The sequence below is a fragment of the Tasmannia lanceolata genome, unplaced genomic scaffold (assembly GCF_043159265.1).
Source record: "Tasmannia lanceolata isolate RefF3 unplaced genomic scaffold, GAP_Taslan_0.1 ptg000012l, whole genome shotgun sequence".
NCBI lineage: Eukaryota > Viridiplantae > Streptophyta > Magnoliopsida > Canellales > Winteraceae > Tasmannia > Tasmannia lanceolata.
Window position 1 is genome coordinate 3,237,946 of NW_027518689.1, and position 4,729 is coordinate 3,242,674.

The 4,729-nt window shown below is 41.2% G+C and overlaps 1 pseudogene; it reads right to left on the bottom strand.

The window, feature by feature from the left end:
- Positions 1-279: 279 nt before the first annotated feature.
- On the bottom strand, positions 280-3,500 carry LOC143888294 (chalcone synthase pseudogene; annotated as a pseudogene).
- Positions 3,501-4,729: the final 1,229 nt, after the last annotated feature.

Below are 4,729 nucleotides of genomic sequence, written 5' to 3' on the forward strand. Positions count from 1 at the left end.
TTATTGAATTGGAAACTTCAAATACATTGATGACTATAAACGCGCCTCAATGAGCTCTACATCTAATTTAACAGAAAACAAAACACTGACTCTGAATGAACACAACTGACAAACATGGCATTTTTTTATTTTTTAGTATACATCAGATACAGGAAATATATGCCAATTATTGCTGGATCACAAATAAAACGGGTGGAAATGCTGGAAGAGGGGGGACATATCATTTCCCACTACACGTACAATAATAATAATTCCCCATCACACATATCATGCATTTTTTCAGGACTTTGAGCCTGGGGGGCGTCGAAGGACGATGGTCTCAGCCGTGAGCCCTGGTCCAAACCCAAAGAGTACACCCCACTCACGTCCTTCCCCCACTGTGTCGAGTCCTTCCCGAACCGATCTCTTCCGCATTGCATCCATCACGAAGAGCACGCAAGCGCTCCACATGTTCCCAAATTCTTTTAGCACCTCCCTTGCACTACTCAACTTATCTGGCCTCAATACCAATTCCATCTCCATCTCGTCGAGGATCGCTCGCCCTCCCGGGTGCACCACCCAAAACAGTGAGTTCCAATCGGAAATTCCAAACGGCTTGAACGCCTCGGCCAATACCTTTCCTACATTTGTAGCAATATGTGTGGGGATCTCCGGTTTTAGGCTAAACACAAGCCCATCCTCCCTTAGGTGACCCTCTATGTCACCTTCAGTCCCATGTAACAACTTTTGTGAGGCCTTAACTAGCTCAAACAATGCACACTCCACCATGTCAAGTGGGTCCGCCCCCACGATCACTGCCGCAGCCCCATCACCGAAAATCGCATGGCCCACAAGGTTCTCCAAGTGAGTCTCACTCGGGCCACGGAATCCAATGCCGGTGATCTCCGAGCAAACTACCAGAATTCTGGCCCCGCGATTATTTTCAGCTATATCCTTAGCTAGCCGAAGAACTGTGCCCCCAGCATAACAACCTACTTGGTAGAGCATGAACTGGTTTGTAGATGGGGAGAGGCCTAACAACTTGACCAACTCGTAATCTGCACCGGGCATGGAGGCCCCACCACTGTTACAAAATATGAGATGGGTAATGTCGGTCTTTGGTCGGCCCCACTCTTTGATGGCCTTGATGGCTGCTTCATGGCCTAGTTTGGGCACCTCCGCATCCATCAGGTCTTGGCGCACATTGAGTGAGGGTGCACTATAGGCGCAAACGTTGGGGTTCACCTTCATTATCTCCCATTATCTCCTCTGTCAAGCATAGATGACGTTTCTTTATCATTGATCTCTCGCCTGCAAGTAAAATGGATGTTGTTAAACTTGGAAAGACTCGGTTCCTTCATTATAAACCTGCAACTCAGTGAGTTGACTCATGGCTAGTTGATTCTTTGAAAGTGAGTCAACTGGGAGGTGATCGAGACAAAATTAGTTGCTCAGAATTTTCGTCTATATATATATATATATATATATATATATATATATATATGAGGAAAATGATTGTGAGCTTGAAGCTCATATAGCTTATATGAGCTTGAGGGCCCAAACACATGGGTCCCACATTTTTTGTGGTGATCCAAACCATTCATTTGCAAGGCCCCATCATAGATAGGGTGTGTACCAAAAATCAGCTCCATTGGATCATTCTAACCCCTCCAAAAGCGGAGGGCAAAAATGGGCAGATTTGTGGCAAACGGTGTCTGTCTATTTTGCCCTCTACTTTTGGATGGGTTAGGATGATCCTATGGAGCTGGTTTTTTGTGCACACCCTATCTATGTAAGGGCCTTTCAAATGAATGCTTTGGATCATCCTAACAATGTACGCCCATATGTGTTTGGGCCCTCAAGCTCATATAAGCTATATGAGCTTGAGCGTTGGAACATATTCGTGAGCTTGAGCTCTCAAACCAATGAGGGCCACATTGTTAGGATGATCCAAAGCATTCACTAGAAAGAGCCTTACATAGATAGGGTGTGTACAAAAAATCAGCTCCATAGGATCATCCTAACCCATCCATTTCTGGAGGTCAAAATGGACAGACCACAAATCTGCCCATTTTTGCCCTCCACTTTTGGAGGGGTTAGGATGATTCAATGGAGCTGATTTTTGGTACACACCCTATCTATGATAGTCCCTTGCAAATGAATGGTTTGGATCCTCATAGAAATTGTGGGACCCAAGTGATTGGTGCACTCAAGCGCACCATTCCTTATTAGAGCTTGAGCGCACGAACATATTCTTCTATATATATATATATATATATATATATATATATATATATATATATATATATATAATTTTTTTTTTTTATTTTATTTTATTTTTTTGGATTTGCTAGGCAATTCCGCGGAAATGATACCCGTCAGGCCCGCATAAATGTAAATGATATTTAAACCCGTCAGGCCAGCATAAATATAGGGGACTAATATCCTGTTATCACAATTTGATAATGGCACTACTAACTTTGTTATTTTTCAGTTCTATTATTAGATGTTGTACCATCTTGAGTTATTTAACAGTTGCGAAAAGCTCATTAAAACTGGTAAAACAATGTGAGTCGTGCCATTATCAGACACTACTAACTTTGTTATTTTTCAGTTCTATTATTAGATGTTGATACCATCTTGAGTCTTATAATAGTTGTGAAAAGCTAATTAAAAATGGTAAAACAAAGTGAGTAGTGCCATTATCAGACAACGGTTGAGCAGATATGACACATGTACACAGGGAGGCAATCAGGGCTTTTGAATCGTGGAATCACCAAATCAATGACCTGGATCGCTGCTGGCATGTGTAGTGGGACCCATAAACTAGTTATAACGGGAGATTCTATACTGTGTGTGGTCGTATAGTCTGGTATTTTTCAACAAATACCATACAGCCCATTTCATGGAAATGATTTTTGGGTATAACCTATTTACATTGTGGCTCAACAAATAAACGTTATGGAAGTGGGGATGGCAATAATAGATGAAACCAGTGTTTAAAAACATAGATGCGCATCTTCTTCAACTTGGCGGGGGTGTGTCCAAGAACATAATTACCGCAATGCTGTCTTAACTCGTGACAGTAGGAGTTATTTTTTACTCTACAAGGCAAAAGCACGGGTGCAACTTGGGTCGGGTTGGGTTCAAGCTGTTGCTAAAATTTTAAGGTAAAAGCTCAACTTGAATTCCAAAAACTTGACCCGAGTTGCACCCAGGCAAAACGCAGGACGCAGCCAAGGTAAAAGGGAGTTGACTCGGGGGAGTCCAAGATGAACGAGGAGTGTTAAAACTACGAATGAAACTAAGAAAAGAAGAAAACTGAAAGCCTACTTACACATTCGCCTGAACTTATCTTTTAGATCTACCATGTGTTCGCTATTAGTCATCTTGAAGTAGTAATCAGGGAAAGTGCTCTGATCCACCACCATGGGCGGAGTTGCGGTCCCAATCGCTAGTACACAGGCTGGGCCAAATGATCTAGTCACCACACATGGGGGTGCATTTCCCTCCGAGCCCATGGTTGTATTGGATGATCCTTACAGGCTACTACTCCACACGTCCTTTTATAAGTAGTCTCCAAGTTAAATGGAGACTAAAGTATAAGGGATTTGCTAGACAATCTCACAGAGAGCCGATTAAAAGAGAGAAAAGATTACAAGTGCAAGTCAGAGGCAATGAATGCCCAACGTGCTTCTTATTTTGTATTAAGAAATAAGAAAGAATATCTCTCTTGAAACTTCTGTACAGATATTTGCATTATTTTACTGTGAACAGACGTGCTTTGTGATCACGCCATTGATCTGATGGGCCATCTCCGAAACTATTTTCATTAAAAAATTGGCCTCCTCTTGTATTTCTGTTTCCTAGGAATCTTATGAACAGAGATATGCAATATTGTAAACGCATGTGCTTTGTGATCAACCCATTGATCTCATATGCGGCCTTCTCAGAACTATTTTTCATTAAAAAATTGGACGGAATATTTTAATTTCAGCGTCATTAATTTCAGCCAACTATTTTCATTAAAAAATTGGATGGTATATTTTAATTTCAGACTCAATAATGAAGTCGGTGGAGGCAGGGACGGAGCCAGGAATTTGCTAGGGGGGGGGCAAAATAAGGTCATTTAGGATTGAGTTTACTTTTTATATTTAGGTTGCCTTTAATATGAAGATAGTAATTTTAGATGTTCTTTTGCTTGTATGAGATTCCATTTTTAGAATTCATCCTAATCTATAGAAGGAGGTGGATGAGACATGTAATGGGACTTTTGATTATTGAATGAAATTTGCCTTTAGCTTTTGAGTTCTTTTGAGAACTTTTGGTTGCTTGGATTAGCACCTGCAGGAGTATTTATAGTTTTGCTCTGAGAAACTCAACTTCGACGGGATTGAAGTAAATCACATCCCCTTCGACGATGATCAAAGTAATATATTCCCTGCGACGGTGTTCGAAGGGAGTTTTTTTTCATTTATTTTATCAATCTTGCATCCGCTGCTGCGCCACGAAGAGCGTCCAGATTTTTGGACTGCATCAGTTGGTATCAAAGCAAATTCCTTCCTTGGGTTGAAGAGGAAAATTGGTAGCGAGATTTGATTGGATTCGCGATGGCTACAGACTATCTTCGGTCACTTCATGAGAAGATTGAGCTTTCCAAAATACTTGAGAAAAAAAATTCACACTTTTTGTGTAGAGAAGATTGAGCTTCTTCTTGGGGTTTGTTCCCTATTGTGTTTGGATTATTGAT